Source organism: Coffea arabica, chromosome 4e (genome assembly GCF_036785885.1).
Source record: "Coffea arabica cultivar ET-39 chromosome 4e, Coffea Arabica ET-39 HiFi, whole genome shotgun sequence".
Taxonomy (NCBI): domain Eukaryota; kingdom Viridiplantae; phylum Streptophyta; class Magnoliopsida; order Gentianales; family Rubiaceae; genus Coffea; species Coffea arabica.
In genome coordinates, this window is record NC_092317.1 from 31447388 (window position 1) to 31466282 (window position 18895).

An 18895-nucleotide genomic window follows, 5' to 3' on the forward strand; every position below is an offset into this window, starting at 1 on the left:
CAACAAAAGCTGAACAAAAGGCATGCCGATGGATTGCTTTTGTTGAGACTTTCCCATACATGATCAAGTATAAGACAGGTAAAATCAATGTAGTAGCTGATGCCTTGTCATGCAGGTACTCTTTACTTACCTTACTCAACACTAAGCTACTTGGTTTTGAAACCATCAAGGAGTTATATGCAAAAGATCCAGATTTTAGTGAATGCTATGCACAATGCTTACAATCTAGGTTGGATCACTTTTTTATGCATGATGGTTATTTGTTTCGAGTTGAAAAACTATGCATCCCTCAGTCTATTGTTAGTCCATGAAGCACATTCAGGTAGTCTAATGGGACACTTTGGTGCTGCAAAGACTTTGGTTGTTTTGCAGGAACACTTCTATTGGCCAAAGATGAGAAGAGATGTGGAACGTGTGGTTGGTCGATGCATTGTGTGCCACAAAGCTAAGTCTAAGACTCAACCATTCGGTTTGTATACCCCTTTACCTGTGCCTACTACACCTTGGATCGATATTTCTATGAATTTTGTACTTGGGTTGCCTAGGTCTAGGAAAGGACATGATAGCATATTTGTGGTAGTTGACAGATTTCCTAAAATGGCTCATTTCATTGCTTGTCACAAAACGGATGATGCTTCTTACATTGCTGATTTGTTCTTTCGTGGGATAGTTAGGTTACATGGCATGCCTAGAACTATTGTTTCTGACAGGGATGTTAAATTTCTTAGCTATTTCTGGAAGACATTGTGGGGAAAATTAGGTACTAAACTGTTATTCTCGACTTCAAGTCACCCACAAACGGATAGCCAAACAGAAGTTGTTAATCGCACTTTATCTACATTGTTGCGTGCCATCATTAAAAAGAACATTAAGTCTTAGGAGGAATGTCTTCCTCATGTTGAGTTTGCCTATAACCGAACTGTGCATAGTGCTACACGTTTCTCACCTTTTGAAGTTGTATATGGTTTTAACCCGTTAACTTCTTTGGATTTGTCACCTTTGCCGTTGTCTGAGTGTGTCAATCTGGATGAAAAGAAAAAGGCAGATTTTGTGAAGGCACTACATGAGAAAGTGTGACTCAACATTGAGCAACGCACGAGTCAATATGCGAAGCAGGCAAACAAAGGAAGGCGTCAAATGATCTTTGATTGGTTGCACCTTCGCAAAGAGAGGTTTCCAGTTCAACGACAAAGCAAGCTACTCCCCTGAGGCGACGGTTCCTTCCAAGTTCTTGAGCGTGTGAACAACAATGCTTACAAGTTGGACCTCCCAGGTGAGTATGGAGCTATAAGTGCCACATTTAATGTCACTGACTTTAGTCCCTTTCTCGCAGAAGATGAATCAGATTTGAGGGCAAATCCTTTTCAAGAGGAGGGGAATGATGCGAAGGAGAACATCGAGTAGACCATACAAGTAGAACAAGTGAAGGTTTCCCTCGGCCCTGTCACTCGAGCACGCGTCAAGAAAATGAAGGAAGCACTCCAACTTCTAGTACAAGCTGCCCAAGCCCAAGTTGGGAGGCCTCGGCCCATAGAAGGCCTTGCAAGTGAGAATGAAAGACAAATCACCTTGGTAGAGGCCTTGCTCGATGAAGAGGACCTTGTTTGAAGGCCACAGCCCTTTCTGGAGTATCATGGTTAATCATATAGTTATTTAAAGTTTAAGTATTGCATTAGTAGTTATGGCCTAGATCAATAAAGCTCATGTTGAGCATAGGACCGAGTAGGAGGCCCTTTGGAGGCCCACTACCTTTGGCCGAACTTAGCAAGGGCCACGGACCTTCCTTGGAGCCCTAAGTCCCTTTTGGATTTTCGAGCATCTAGTAGTAGTATTATATATAGGACTATTGCTTGTATTATTTTTTTTCAGATTTGGTTTAATACAAAATTGAGAGTTCTCTCATTGGCTTCTTGTGAGCTTTTCCTGAAGTTCTTAGAATAATTCCCTAGGATCTTCAAGGTGACTTATCAATCTAGAATCACACTAGATTGTGGCGTCTTCTACACTATACCAAGGTTCGTTAGCCACGTGATTAACGGGTAAAGATTTCATCAACTCCAAACGTGCTCCGTCCCTCTAGATCCTGTGCGCCTGTCTCTTGCGGGTTTCGTCACAAGTTGGCGATGTTCGTATCAGTTGGTAATCAGAGCTAGTTAGAGGTATCACATTACATCCCTTGTTTTTGTTGTTTTGAGCCAGTTTTTATCCATCAATTTTGTTGCTAGGTCATTAGGGTTTTGTGTCAAATCGTGGGAAGGGTTTCTTGTGAAGTCCGAATCGTTCGCTTCATGTTAGTGTGCTGTCCGCAATTTTCCAGAATTATTCCAGTATTTTCGTGTGTTGTTTCTGCCCAAGTTTCATCCATGAGTTTGTTGGTGTTGTGTTTGAATCATTAGAGTAAAAAAAAAACAAAAAAAAGTCACGCACCTTATTTTGTTCTCACGTCAAGATGCTGGAATTTCGTTTTGAGTATTGCTGAAATTCTGTTTTACCTATTTCATGAGTTTTGGTTGTTGTTCTTGTAAACCTTGGATACCATAATATAATTTGAGAAAGTTCTTGAGTTCTTGAACAAGATTCTTGAAGTTCTTGGACCTGCAAGACTTGACTTGAAAGTTCTTGAAACCATAAAATCAAGAACTAGGGTTTCTTGAAAGTTTGAATAACCTTGCATCCGCTTCTTGATCTTGTCGTATAATCTGAAATTGTGATCCTTGAAGAGCCGAAATCTTGAACAAAAGACAAAAAAAGAAGAAAAGAAACGAAACAAAAAAAAAGAGGAACGAGAGACATTCGGCTCAAGGGAAATCAGATTTCCAAATCTTGATTGGTTTGAGTTTCCAATTCTTGGTTGGCTTCCAAATCTTAATTGGCTTCAATATCTTGAGCTTCCTATTCTCGACTGAATTCCAACAACCTCAAATGACCTGGATAGCCCCAAAAACACCCCAAACCAGTTTCCTAAACCGCTACAAAGACCTTATCCAAATCACCCTTGGATTCTTGAGTTTCCTAAATTGGTTGGACTAGTTGTTGCAAACCGAATTGGCTGAAATTTGAGGGCTGATTCTGGCATTATTTGAACACCACAAAAGCACCTTTTTCCCTCCAAAATACTGACCAGAACTCGGGAAAAACAGCAGCTCAAAATTCCAGTTTTCGGGTTGGAGTCTTTCTAGGATTCCAAATTTCAGCTTTGAGTTGTGAGTCGCGTCTAGTATCGATCATCTTAGGATTGCTTTCCTACATTATTTGAGTCATTAAACAGCATCTTAATTGTGTCATATACCTGAGTTTGTTCCAGTTTGACCCCTTGCTTCATTCATTGTTTGATACGTGGTTGAACGTCGACATTGGAGCTCCTTGGAGGAAATTTTCTGATTTTTTCAAGAGTGGCAAACAAAGGCCAATAAGGGTTATTTGTGAGATCATTAGAGTGAGTAATTTTGAGTGACACAAGAGAGTTGAGTGTAAACACGTAAGGGAGCGTGAAAGGCAATATACCCTTGTGTCTTTGCTAACTCTTTTTACAGGTTTACCTTAGCATGGATTCTCACCCTTTTGACAATAAACTTAACATGGAGGCCTTGATGAGTGAGTTCCAATGGAGGATGGACATGTCCCTTGAATCCCTACATGAGTGAATAGACCAACTTGAGAACCATCAACAACGAAGTAACTCGGTTCATGGAGGAAGCAATAGGGATGAATCCGGTCCTATGCATGGCGGAGATGAGAAAGACCGACGGCCTAGATATGCTCACCAAGACCAAAGAAGGAACGATGATGCACTCAAAGAGATCAAAATCAAAATCCCCTCATTCCAAGGGAAATCCGATCCGGATGCCTACTTGGAGTGGGAGAAACGCATCGAGATGATCTTCGAATGTCAAGACTATAGGGAGGACCAAAAGGTAAACTCTCGAGTTCACGGATTACGCCATTATTTGGTCGGATCAAGTGCGACTTAGCCGAAGGAGATGTGGAGAACTACCTGTGACCACATGGCATGAACTTCGCAGGTTGATGAGGAAACGGTTCATTCCAAGTCACTATCACCGAGACCTTTATCAAAAACTACAAAACTTGAGTCAAGGGTCTCGAAGTGTAGATGACTATTTCAAGGAGATGGAAATAGCCATGCTACGTGCCGATGTAGTGGAGGACCGGGAAGCGACAATGGCTAGGTTCTTAACTGGGTTGAGACCCAAGATTGCAGAGGTAGTGGAGTTGCATCACTACGTGGAAATCACGGACATGGTGGACAAAGCTTCCAAAGTGGAGCGTCGCCTCAAGAGGAGGGATGCCACTCGACTCACTAGTACACCGGTTAGCTCGAATTGGAGAACATATCCGCCTACGAAGGAGAAGAAACCGATTATGGGAGCTTCGGGAAGGATACCAAGGCGGTGACTGATGCCTCTAAAGCCCATAACCGTGAGATCAAGTGCTTCAAAAGCCAAGGGTTTGGTCACATCGCATCTCAGTGTCCAAATCGACGAACCATGCTCTTACTTGAAAATGGAGAAGTAGTGACGGATGAAGAAGACAGCTATAAAGGAGTACCATCGTTGGGAGAGAAGGATGCCGATTCTAGTGAGGAAATACCAACGAATGAACAACTCGACTTAGTGGTTCAAAAGGTGCTAACTGCTCAAGTAAAGGAAGAAAATGGCCAACAAAGGGAAAACATCTTCTACACACGTTGTCACATAAAAGGCAAGGTGTGTAGTCTTATAATTGATCCCAGGAGTTGTACAAACGTGGCAAGTATGACACTAGTGGAGAAGGCCTCGCTTCCTACAATCAAGCATTCACATCCATATAGGCTCCAATAGTTGAACGACAGTGGAGATGTGCGAGTCACAAAGCAAGTCGAGATCCTATTCCGCATTGGTCGATACGAGGATAAAGTCCTCTATGATGTCGTGCCAATGCAAGCTACTCATGTGCTATTGGGGAGACCATGGCAATATGATGAAAGAACTAGCCACGATGGTTTCACCAATAAGTACACCTTTATGCACGACAACAGGAAAGTCACACTTGTGCCTCTCACTCCTAAACAAGTGCACGAGGACCAAGTCCGGTTGCAACAAGAACACGAGGAGCAAAGGAAATTGAAAGGAGCCGAGAAGAGTGAGGGAAAACTGGCCTTAAATGATTCGGCCCTTGAGAAGAGAACTGAGAGGAAGCAAAGCATGCTCGCAAAAGCCAGGGATGTAAAGAAAGCTTTACTTTCTTACCAACACTTGCTTATGATAGTATGTAAAGAAGTTATGCTTGCTTCTACCATATAACTACCATCATAACTACCATATAAATTTAACCACTGTATATTTTCATGATACCCCGTGTTATCTCATTGTTGCAGGAATTTGAGGATATGTTTCCTGAGGAGATCCCGGATGGACTACCTCCCATCCGTGGCATTGAGCACCAAATAAACCTCATTCTGGGCTCACCATTGCCCAATAAAGCCCCCTATCGCATGAGTCCCGAGGAAACCAAGGAACTACAAAGGCAAGTGGACGAACTGCTTAAGAAAGGTTGGGTGCATGAAAGCCTAAGTCCCTGTGCCGTCCTCATCATCTTGGCGCCAAAGAAGGATGGAAGCTCACGCATGTGTGGATTGCAGAGCCATCAATTCGATAACGGTAAAGTATCGTCATCCTATACCTAGGTTAGATGACATGCTAGATGAACTAAATGGGGCTGTAATTTTCATGAAAATTGATTTTAAAAGTGGGTATCACCAAAGCCGAATGAAGGACGGGGACGAATGGAAAACGGCTTTTAAGACTACTTATGGGTTGTATAAATGGCTAGTCATGCCCTTTGGTTTATCTAACGCCCCTAATACATTCATGAGGTTAATGAATCATATTCTACGCCCTTTTCTTGATAAATTTGTGGTAGTCTATTTTGATGATATCTTAGTCTCTAGTCGAAATCTTGATGAACACATAGATCATTTACGTGTTATTTTAAATGCCTTATGCCAAGCAAGTTTGTATGCTAACTTGAAAAAGTGTTCTTTTTGCACTAATCAGTTGGTCTTTCAAGGATATGTTATTAGTGCATAGGGAATACAGGTAGATAAAAGGAAGGTGAAAGCGATCCAAGAATGGCCGACACCAAAGACTGTGAGCGAAGTAAGGAGCTTCCATGGATTAGCTAGTTTTTACAGCAGGTTTGTGCGAGATTTCAGCACCATTGCCGCTCCGTTGACTGCCGTAATCAAGAAGAATGTCGCCTTTCATTGGGGAGCTGACCAAGATAAGGCATTTCAATTACTTAGACACAAACTCACGCACACACCTGTACTTTCTTTGCCTAGTTTTGACAAGATGTTTGAAATCGAATGTGATACTTCAGGTGTTGGCATTGGAGCTGTGTTAATGCAAGAGGGTAGGCCTACTTTAGCGAGAAACTGAGTGGGGCAGCCTTGAACTACTCCACCTACGATAAGGAGCTATACTCCCTCATTAGGGCTCTCGAAACATGGCAACGTTATTTGAGAGCAAGGGAGTTCGTCATTCATACTGATCACGAGTCACTCAAACACTTGAAGTCACAACAAAAGTTGAACAAAAGGCATGCCGATGGATTGCTTTTGTTGAGACTTTCCCATACATGATCAAGTATAAGACAGGTAAAATCAATGTAGTAGCTGATGCCTTGTCATGCAGGTACTCTTTACTTACCTTACTCAACACTAAGCTACTTGGTTTTGAAACCATCAAGGAGTTATATGCAAAAGATCCAGATTTTAGTGAATGCTATGCACAATGCTTACAATCTAGGTTGGATCACTTTTTTATGCATGATGGTTATTTGTTTCGAGTTGAAAAACTATGCATCCCTCAGTCTATTGTTAGTCCATGAAGCACATTCAGGTAGTCTAATGGGACACTTTGGTGCTGCAAAGACTTTGGTTGTTTTGCAGGAACACTTCTATTGGCCAAAGATGAGAAGAGATGTGGAACGTGTGGTTGGTCGATGCATTGTGTGCCACAAAGCTAAGTCTAAGACTCAACCATTCGGTTTGTATACCCCTTTACCTGTGCCTACTACACCTTGGATCGATATTTCTATGAATTTTGTACTTGGGTTGCCTAGGTCTAGGAAAGGACATGATAGCATATTTGTGGTAGTTGACAGATTTCCTAAAATGGCTCATTTCATTGCTTGTCACAAAACGGATGATGCTTCTTACATTGCTGATTTGTTCTTTCGTGGGATAGTTAGGTTACATGGCATGCCTAGAACTATTGTTTCTGACAGGGATGTTAAATTTCTTAGCTATTTCTGGAAGACATTGTGGGGGAAATTAGGTACTAAACTGTTATTCTCGACTTCAAGTCACCCACAAACGGATAGCCAAACAGAAGTTGTTAATCGCACTTTATCTACATTGTTGCGTGCCATCATTAAAAAGAACATTAAGTCTTAGGAGGAATGTCTTCCTCATGTTGAGTTTGCCTATAACCGAACTGTGCATAGTGCTACACGTTTCTCACCTTTTGAAGTTGTATATGGTTTTAACCCGTTAACTTCTTTGGATTTGTCACCTTTGCCGTTGTCTGAGTGTGTCAATCTGGATGAAAAGAAAAAGGCAGATTTTGTGAAGGCACTACATGAGAAAGTGTGACTCAACATTGAGCAACGCACGAGTCAATATGCGAAGCAGGCAAACAAAGGAAGGCGTCAAATGATCTTTGATTGGTTGCACCTTCGCAAAGAGAGGTTTCCAGTTCAACGACAAAGCAAGCTACTCCCCTGAGGCGACGGTTCCTTCCAAGTTCTTGAGCGTGTGAACAACAATGCTTACAAGTTGGACCTCCCAGGTGAGTATGGAGCTATAAGTGCCACATTTAATGTCACTGACTTTAGTCCCTTTCTCGCAGAAGATGAATCAGATTTGAGGGCAAATCCTTTTCAAGAGGAGGGGAATGATGCGAAGGAGAACATCGAGTAGACCATACAAGTAGAACAAGTGAAGGTTTCCCTCGGCCCTGTCACTCGAGCACGCGTCAAGAAAATGAAGGAAGCACTCCAACTTCTAGTACAAGCTGCCCAAGCCCAAGTTGGGAGGCCTCGGCCCATAGAAGGCCTTGCAAGTGAGAATGAAAGACAAATCACCTTGGTAGAGGCCTTGCTCGATGAAGAGGACCTTGTTTGAAGGCCACAGCCCTTTCTGGAGTATCATGGTTAATCATATAGTTATTTAAAGTTTAAGTATTGCATTAGTAGTTATGGCCTAGATCAATAAAGCTCATGTTGAGCATAGGACCGAGTAGGAGGCCCTTTGGAGGCCCACTACCTTTGGCCGAACTTAGCAAGGGCCACGGACCTTCCTTGGAGCCCTAAGTCCCTTTTGGATTTTCGAGCATCTAGTAGTAGTATTATATATAGGACTATTGCTTGTATTATTTTTTTTCAGATTTGGTTTAATACAAAATTGAGAGTTCTCTCATTGGCTTCTTGTGAGCTTTTCCTGAAGTTCTTAGAATAATTCCCTAGGATCTTCAAGGTGACTTATCAATCTAGAATCACACTAGATTGTGGCGTCTTCTACACTATACCAAGGTTCGTTAGCCACGTGATTAACGGGTAAAGATTTCATCAACTCCAAACGTGCTCCGTCCCTCTAGATCCTGTGCGCCTGTCTCTTGCGGGTTTCGTCACAAGTTGGCGATGTTCGTATCAGTTGGTAATCAGAGCTAGTTAGAGGTATCACATTACATCCCTTGTTTTTGTTGTTTTGAGCCAGTTTTTATCCATCAATTTTGTTGCTAGGTCATTAGGGTTTTGTGTCAAATCGTGGGAAGGGTTTCTTGTGAAGTCCGAATCGTTCGCTTCATGTTAGTGTGCTGTCCGCAATTTTCCAGAATTATTCCAGTATTTTCGTGTGTTGTTTCTGCCCAAGTTTCATCCATGAGTTTGTTGGTGTTGTGTTTGAATCATTAGAGTAAAAAAAAAACAAAAAAAAGTCACGCACCTTATTTTGTTCTCACGTCAAGATGCTGGAATTTCGTTTTGAGTATTGCTGAAATTCTGTTTTACCTATTTCATGAGTTTTGGTTGTTGTTCTTGTAAACCTTGGATACCATAATATAATTTGAGAAAGTTCTTGAGTTCTTGAACAAGATTCTTGAAGTTCTTGGACCTGCAAGACTTGACTTGAAAGTTCTTGAAACCATAAAATCAAGAACTAGGGTTTCTTGAAAGTTTGAATAACCTTGCATCCGCTTCTTGATCTTGTCGTATAATCTGAAATTGTGATCCTTGAAGAGCCGAAATCTTGAACAAAAGACAAAAAAAGAAGAAAAGAAACGAAACAAAAAAAAAGAGGAACGAGAGACATTCGGCTCAAGGGAAATCAGATTTCCAAATCTTGATTGGTTTGAGTTTCCAATTCTTGGTTGGCTTCCAAATCTTAATTGGCTTCAATATCTTGAGCTTCCTATTCTCGACTGAATTCCAACAACCTCAAATGACCTGGATAGCCCCAAAAACACCCCAAACCAGTTTCCTAAACCGCTACAAAGACCTTATCCAAATCACCCTTGGATTCTTGAGTTTCCTAAATTGGTTGGACTAGTTGTTGCAAACCGAATTGGCTGAAATTTGAGGGCTGATTCTGGCATTATTTGAACACCACAAAAGCACCTTTTTCCCTCCAAAATACTGACCAGAACTCGGGAAAAACAGCAGCTCAAAATTCCAGTTTTCGGGTTGGAGTCTTTCTAGGATTCCAAATTTCAGCTTTGAGTTGTGAGTCGCGTCTAGTATCGATCATCTTAGGATTGCTTTCCTACATTATTTGAGTCATTAAACAGCATCTTAATTGTGTCATATACCTGAGTTTGTTCCAGTTTGACCCCTTGCTTCATTCATTGTTTGATACGTGGTTGAACGTCGACATTGGAGCTCCTTGGAGGAAATTTTCTGATTTTTTCAAGAGTGGCAAACAAAGGCCAATAAGGGTTATTTGTGAGATCATTAGAGTGAGTAATTTTGAGTGACACAAGAGAGTTGAGTGTAAACACGTAAGGGAGCGTGAAAGGCAATATACCCTTGTGTCTTTGCTAACTCTTTTTACAGGTTTACCTTAGCATGGATTCTCACCCTTTTGACAATAAACTTAACATGGAGGCCTTGATGAGTGAGTTCCAATGGAGGATGGACATGTCCCTTGAATCCCTACATGAGTGAATAGACCAACTTGAGAACCATCAACAACGAAGTAACTCGGTTCATGGAGGAAGCAATAGGGATGAATCCGGTCCTATGCATGGCGGAGATGAGAAAGACCGACGGCCTAGATATGCTCACCAAGACCAAAGAAGGAACGATGATGCACTCAAAGAGATCAAAATCAAAATCCCCTCATTCCAAGGGAAATCCGATCCGGATGCCTACTTGGAGTGGGAGAAACGCATCGAGATGATCTTCGAATGTCAAGACTATAGGGAGGACCAAAAGGTAAACTCTCGAGTTCACGGATTACGCCATTATTTGGTCGGATCAAGTGCGACTTAGCCGAAGGAGATGTGGAGAACTACCTGTGACCACATGGCATGAACTTCGCAGGTTGATGAGGAAACGGTTCATTCCAAGTCACTATCACCGAGACCTTTATCAAAAACTACAAAACTTGAGTCAAGGGTCTCGAAGTGTAGATGACTATTTCAAGGAGATGGAAATAGCCATGCTACGTGCCGATGTAGTGGAGGACCGGGAAGCGACAATGGCTAGGTTCTTAACTGGGTTGAGACCCAAGATTGCAGAGGTAGTGGAGTTGCATCACTACGTGGAAATCACGGACATGGTGGACAAAGCTTCCAAAGTGGAGCGTCGCCTCAAGAGGAGGGATGCCACTCGACTCACTAGTACACCGGTTAGCTCGAATTGGAGAACATATCCGACTACGAAGGAGAAGAAACCGATTATGGGAGCTTCGGGAAGGATACCAAGGCGGTGACTGATGCCTCTAAAGCCCATAACCGTGAGATCAAGTGCTTCAAAAGCCAAGGGTTTGGTCACATCGTGATGAGAACCAGGGCCAGGGCCCAGTCCAAGTTCCATTTGGCCCAGTCACACGTGCACGGGCCAAGCTCTTCAAGGAATCACTCCAAGCCCTTGTTCGAGCTGTCCACGATCAACATGGAGCCTATAGAGATATTGAAGGCTTGGAGAGGGTCAATCAAGCAACTTACACTTTGGTCCAAGCCCAAGAAGACCCCAGTGGGCCTCCTTACGAAGCGGCCGAGTAGGGCCTTAGTCATTGTTTTCAATTTAGTTGGATTCGTTGTTCGTAGAAGGCATGGGCCGGCCCACCTTGATGACAAGGTAGCCGACCTCCCCTTTAGGTTTCTTTAGGGTTTTGTTATTTCATTAAGCCTATAAATAGGCTAGTCTTGTAAGGTTAAAACTTAGTTTTTGATGAATAAAATTCTTAGTGCATTCGTTTTCTTTCAAAGAGAATTCGAGCCTTTTAACTTGCTTGGCAAGGGTTATTGAGCAATCTCGCGTCCTGTCCTTGATTGTTCATCCGACCTATTCCCCTGGAGTATTCACCTTCATCGGAGTGTCGTCTACCACCTTCAAATCAAATCGTGTTGTCCGTTTGGTTAGAGGTTCCGCACACCAAGCGTAGGACATCCCCGCTAGATCCTTGGGCAAACGTGCTACGTGTCTTGACCGTGGATCGAGGAGCGTATCAGTTGGTATCAGAGCTTTGGTGGAGGTATCTTCCGTTATATCCGTAGTTGTGTCTTAGTTTTCATTAATTCCGCTGCCTTGTTAAAAAAAAAAAAAAAAATTCTGTTCGCTAGCTTTGGTATTTTGTTGTGCCGTTTCCTTTCGTTTGATGTCTAGAAATTCTGGTCATTGCTTTTATTAATTGAGTCCGTCCGTTTGTGTCTTCAAGTCTGTCCGTTGCTGCTTTGTTAGTCAAAAAAAAAAACAAAAAAAACAAAACAAACAAAATCTGTTTGCATCGCTTGTCAAAGAGAAAAAAAATTCTGTCCGCTAGTTCTCGTTGTTTGTCGCGTCAATTTCTGGACAGTTGTGTGTTATTGTCGATAGTCCCAATCTGCCCAGATTTCATACTCTAGTGACATCCATTCTGCCCAGCAATTAGCCTTGCCGAATCTGCAAAAAAAAAAAAAAAAGAAGAAGCAAGTTGCGGCTAGGGCTTTGCCTTGTGGCCAAATCTGTCCAAATCTTAGTAGCTTATTCAAGTTGTTTACTTATCTTGTCTAAACTGATTTGGGGTTAAAACTTGTTGGAGTTGAGAATCTTGAAGGAAACTACAACCATCTAGGGTTTCTTGAGTTCTTGGAATTAAATCTTGAAGTTCTTGGGAGTTCTTGGGAAATCTTGGAGTTTTTGGCTGATTAGTTGTAGTACGTAGAGCTGCCCAGAAATCTGGTTTGTGAACCTTTCTTCCGTCCAGGTTTAGTTGCAGTTGTTAAGTTAAAAAAAAAAAAAAAAAAACAGAAACGCAAAAGGCAAGAGGGAAACAAGAAGAACATTCGGCCAACAAGAAACCAAGAAGGAAGCCGTAACTCTTTATTGTCAAATCTGTCTTGTTATTTCTTGTTTCAAACCAGAAAATTACATCAAGAAAAGAAAAGAATTCAAAAGTTTTTGGCCAACCAGAAAATTACATCAAGAAAAGAAAAGGAATTCAAAAGTTTTGGCCAACCTCTTCTTGAAATTCTTGGTTATCTTGAGCCTTGATCACTTGAGCAACCTTTGTTTGAGGTTCTTGATTATCTTGAACTTTAAACACTTGCACTTCCCTTCGCACAAAGAGTTTCTTGTAAGCCCTTGCATCCATACGTGGCTTTCTTGGTTGAGGGGTGAATTTCTTGGGAGATTCTTGAGTAGCATCACTCGCATGCCCTTGGGAGTCCATTAGAGCCGAATTTCTGGAATCACAAGAGTTAATTTCTGGAGTCACAAGAACCGAATCTGCCTTGAAGGAGAGAGGGCCGAACTTCTTGTTCTTGGAGTAGAGGGAGAGCCGAATTGTTTGGGTAAATTGCGGCTGTGAAGAGGGAGTCTTATAGGGAGTATAACCGACTTTGGGAAGGCCTTCAAAGAGGAGGAAATCTGGAAATTTCAGAGTTCCAAATCTGGTTGGTGTTGTGAGCAAAGTGTGCGGCTGCTCAAGGGGGGGGTTATAAGGGTTCTTTTAGCCGACTTTGGGAAGGGAATAAAGGGAAGATTTCTGGAAAATTGCGGTAAAAGGAGAGAGAGGGAACCGAATCTGTTTGGGGGGGGATTAGAAGTTGCTTAAAGAAGGACTTCAAGGGGATTACCAACTCTAACTTGTTTTCTAACTTAGTTTAGGAGACTAAGTACCACACTTGGATAACACTTGGACACCTTCCTACACTTTCTCCTCCATTTTAGGATATCCTCCTATATTTTATCATCCTTTTTAGGAAACCACTCCTACATCTTAGGAATTCTTAGAGTTTCCTTTCTTGGCAATATTTCCAAATCTGTCCACCACCTTTAAGCCTTCCAAAACCGTCCTTTCCTTCACCAAAATATCATCCACTTGCATCCTTCACTCTTGTTTACTCTTGTGGGAAAAGTTGGAGACAATTATTGGACTCGAGCAACATTACTCAACTACCTGAACCAACAGGTAAGGTACTTGGTAAGTTTTATAGAGTGACTTGAGCACTATACACGAGCGCGAGAGATACACTCAGGGAGTGAAGTGAGGATTATATTTGCACTTTCTTGCTTGTTACTAACCTTTGCAGGGGCACAAAAGAGACATGGAGCAAGATCAACAACCACCATCAAAAGACTACTCTCTATTGTTCACCGCCATGAGGCATGAGCTCAAACGAATCAGTGAGCAACAAATGGAGACGTTACACACTCGTTTTCAGGAGTTGTCTAGGAGCCTTACGCGAGACTCTCGTTCTAGGTCCCATAACCGGAGTAACCATGGCACCAAAGAAACAAATGGCGAAGACTACTCCGCTAGTGAGGATGAGGAACGACCCGAGAGGCCTACAAGGGACATGCCCAAAAACGAAATCAAGGGGCTTAAAATTCAAGTTCCCGCATTCAAGGGCAAAAGTGACCCTGAGGCTTACTTGGAGTGGGAAGGCCGTATCGAGATGGTCTTCGACTGCTATGACTATAGCGAGGAGCAAAAAGTGAAGGTTGCCACCGTCGAGTTCACCGACTACGCACTAGTCTGGTGGGACCAAGTGAGGACCACGAGGAGGAGGATGGGAGAACCACGTGTCCGGACTTGGCGAGAACTCAAGGCACTAATGCGCAAGCGATTTGTTCCTAGCTACTACAATCGTGATCTCCACTCTAAGCTTCAAACACTCACGCAAGGCAACATGAGTGTGGAGGATTACCACAAGGAAATCGAGATGGCCATGATGAGGGCCAACATTCAAGAAGACAACGAAGCCACAATGGCTAGGTTTCTTAGGGGTCTCAATCCTGACCTTCAGGATGCCTTGGAGCTTCAACATTATTTGGACATGCACGACCTTCTAGAACTCGCCATTAAGGCCGAACGGGGGAAGAAATTAAGACGGGGAGCCCGTACTTTCCAATCTCCTACCACCACCTCGTGGAAAGGCAACCAACCACGAAGAGTGACCCACGAAGTTGGAAATGCGACAACACCAACCTATTCTAACCGCTTCCAAGGTAATGCTTCTACCCGTAATGCCTATTCTACACCTAACAAGGTTTCTGATGTGTCCAGGTCTACCTCAAAGGCGCCGCAAGAGACTCCTAAAGCTAGGAGTAGGGACATCAAGTGTTTTAAGTGCCAAGGGTTTGGGCATATTCAATCTCAATGTCCAAACCAACGGGTAATGCTGATCACTCACACTGGCGAAATCGTGTCGGATGATGACGAATGTGAGGACATGCCCGAACTGGTCGAAGACGACTGCCTAGAAGTAGAGCCAGCTGGGGAGGCATGCTCGCCTACACGTGGCGAAGTAGGTTGCTTGGTAGCATGACGAGTGTTAACCGCCCGCGTCAAAGAGGACGAGCAGCTACAACGCGAAAACCTATTCTACACCCGCTGTAAGGTAGGCGACAAAGTGTGTAGTCTCATCGTCGACGGTGGGAGTTGCACGAACGTGGCCAGCTTGCTCATGGTTGAAAGTCTAGGACTCACCACTACCCGGCATCCACACCCTTACCGCCTCCAATGGCTAAGTGAGGATGGTGAAGTACGAGTCTTCAAGCAAGCACGCATTCCCTTTTCCATTGGTACTTACACTGATGAAATCGTGTGCGACGTGGTGCCAATGCATGCTACCCATATCATTTTGGGAAGGCCCTGGCAATTCGACAAACACGTCACATTCGATGGAAGAGCAAATAAGTACACACTTTTGCATGATGGCAAACGTAAGGTCCTTACACCTCTCACACCTGCACAAGTTTATGAGGACCAACTACTTTTGCAAAGGGAGTGTGAACAAGACCGTCAAAAGAGGAAACTCAAGGCGGTCGACCCTGTAGACAGCTCCACGTCTACGACTGAGCCACCAACCAAGGGTCAAGGGAGCACACCTAGGGGCATACGCGACAAAACACCGGCCGCTCCGCCCACGCACAACATGATTATTAAGGCTAAAGATGTTCGAAAAGTGGTGCACTCTAATCAGCCTATACTTCTCATGATTTGCAAGCATGTGCTCTTAGATGTTGCTGAGCTCGACAAGGCTTTGCCCTCGAGCATAGTTGCTCTTTTGCAGGAATTTGAAGATGTTTTTCCTGACGAGGTCCCTGACGGTTTACCACCCATTTGGGGAATTGAACACCAAATCGACCTCATCCCTGGAGCACCATTGCCCAACAAACCTGCTTACCGCATGGGCCCTGAGGAGACCAAGGAGCTTCAAAGGCAAGTTGATGGCCTCTTAGGTAAGGGTTGGGTTAAGGAAAGTCTAAGCCCTTGCGCGGTACCTGTGATACTTGTTCCCAAGAAGGACGGTACTTGGCGCATGTGCACTGACTGTCGGGCTGTGAACGCTATCACTGTCAAATATCGTCATCCCATTCCCAGACTTGATGATATGCTTGATGAGCTCGATGGAGCTATTATTTTCACCAAAATTGACTTGCGGAGTGGTTATCATCAAATTAGGATGAAGGAAGGCGATGAGTGGAAGACAGCCTTCAAAACCAAGCATGGTCTCTATGAGTGGTTGGTCATGCCTTTTGGCTTGACAAATGCCCCTAGCACCTTCATGCGACTCATGAACCATGTGTTGAGACACTTTATTGGTAAATTTGTCATTGTTTACTTTGATGACATCCTGATCTATAGTCGTAGTGAGCATGAGCACTTGGAGCATGTACGATTAGTTCTTGAGACACTTCGACAGGCGCGTCTATACGCTAACCTCAAGAAGTGCACCTTTTTTACTAACGAGCTTGTGTTTTTAGGCTATGTGGTAAGTTCGCAGGGCATCAAGGTAGACAAATCCAAGATTGAGGCCATCGAACAATGGCCAACTCCCACATCCGTTCCTGACGTGCGCAGCTTTCTTGGACTGGCGGGTTTTTATCGGCGATTTGTTAAAAACTTTAGCACTATTGCCGCCCCATTGACCGCCGTGACAAAGAAGGATGACAAGTTCCATTGGGGGGAATCACAAGAACAAGCGTTTCTCGCCCTTAAGGACACACTCACACATGCACCTGTGTTAGCATTACCAAACTTTAATAAGACGTTTGAAATTGACTGTGATGCTTCTGGTGTAGGTATTGGAGCAGTCCTCATGCAAGACAAGAGGCCGTGTGCCTTCTTTAGCGAGAAATTGGGAGGAGCTGCACTGAACTACCCCACGTACGACAAGGAGTTGTACGCCTTAGTGAGGGCCTTGGAGACCTGGCAACACTACCTTCGGCCTCGGGAGTTCGTGATCCACACTGATCACGAGTCATTGAAGTACCTCAAAGGCCAACCCAAGCTAAGCAAGCGCCATGCCAAATGGGTAAGCTTCATTGACACCTTCTCCTATGTGATTAAGTACAAGACTGGCAAGACGAATGTGGTCGCTGATGCTTTGTCACGTAGACACTCCTTACTTGTCTGTCTTGATGCCAAGTTACTTGGGTTCGAAATGGTGAAAGACCTCTACACCAATGATCATGACTTTGGTGCTATCTATGCTGTGTGTGTTAAGAATCCACAGGGAAAGTACTTTTTGCATGATGGATTCCTATTCCATGTAGATAAACTATGTGTGCCTAACTCTTCCATTCGTGATCTTTTGATTCGCGAGGCACATAGTGGTGGTCTCATGGGCCACTTTGGCATTGCCAAGACTCTGGCTATGTTACAAGAGCACTTTTACTGGCCCCATATGCGTAGGGATGTTGAACGCATGGTTGGTAGGTGTGCTACTTGTCACAAAGCTAAGTCCAAGACAAACCCACATGGCTTATATACCCCGTTACCTATCCCTCACCATCCCTGGGTTGACTTGTCTATGGACTTCGTACTAGGTTTGCCTCGATCACCAAGGGGTAATGATTCTATATTTGTGGTGGTTGATAGGTTTTCTAAGATGGCTCATTTTATCCCCTGTCACAAAACTGATGATGCATCTCATATTGCTACTCTATTCTTCAAGGAAATTGTCCGTCTGCATGGTATGCCTAGGACCATTGTTAGTGATAGGGATGTGAAATTCCTAAGTTACTTTTGGAAGACTCTGTGGTCTAAACTTGGCACTCGGTTACTATTCTCCACCACCAGTCATCCACAAAGCGATGGACAAACTGAAGTTGTCAATCGCACACTCGGCACACTACTTCGGGCATTGATTAAAAAGAATCTTAAGACTTGGGAAGAGTGTTTGCCTCATGTTGAATTCGCCTACAATCGAGTTGTTCACAGTGCTACACACTACTCACCTTTTGAGATTGTTTATGGCTTTAACCCGCTGACCCCTCTTGATTTAGTACCCTTACCTTCCTCTGAGCACACAAGCTTAGATGGGAAAAAGAAGGCCGATTTTGTACGCAGGTTACATGAAGCCGCTCGAGCAAACATTGAAAGGCGTACTCAGCAATACACCCAGCAGGCTAACAAGCACCGCCGCAAAATGATTTTTGAGCCTGGTGATTGGGTTTGGTTACACTTACGCAAAGAGAGGTTCCCCAAGCAGCGACAAAGCAAATTATCCCCCAGAGGGGATGGACCTTTTCGTGTACTCCAACGGGTTAATGACAACGCATACAAATTGGAGCTACCTGAGGAGTACAATGTTAGCGCGACCTTCAATGTCGCGGACTTGAGCCCGTTTCTTGGCGAGGAGGATCCAGATTTGAGGGCAAATCCTTCTCAAGAGGAGGGGACTGATGAGAACCAGGGCCAGGGCCCAGTCCAAGTTCCATTTGGCCCAGTCACACGTGCACGGGCCAAGCTCTTCAAGGAATCACTCCAAGCCCTTGTTCGAGCTGTCCACGATCAACATGGAGCCTATAGAGATATTGAAGGCTTGGAGAGGGTCAATCAAGCAACTTACACTTTGGTCCAAGCCCAAGAAGACCCCAGTGGGCCTCCTTACGAAGCGGCCGAGTAGGGCCTTAGTCATTGTTTTCAATTTAGTTGGATTCGTTGTTCGTAGAAGGCATGGGCCGGCCCACCTTGATGACAAGGTAGCCGACCTCCCCTTTAGGTTTCTTTAGGGTTTTGTTATTTCATTAAGCCTATAAATAGGCTAGTCTTGTAAGGTTAAAACTTAGTTTTTGATGAATAAAATTCTTAGTGCATTCGTTTTCTTTCAAAGAGAATTCGAGCCTTTTAACTTGCTTGGCAAGGGTTATTGAGCAATCTCGCGTCCTGTCCTTGATTGTT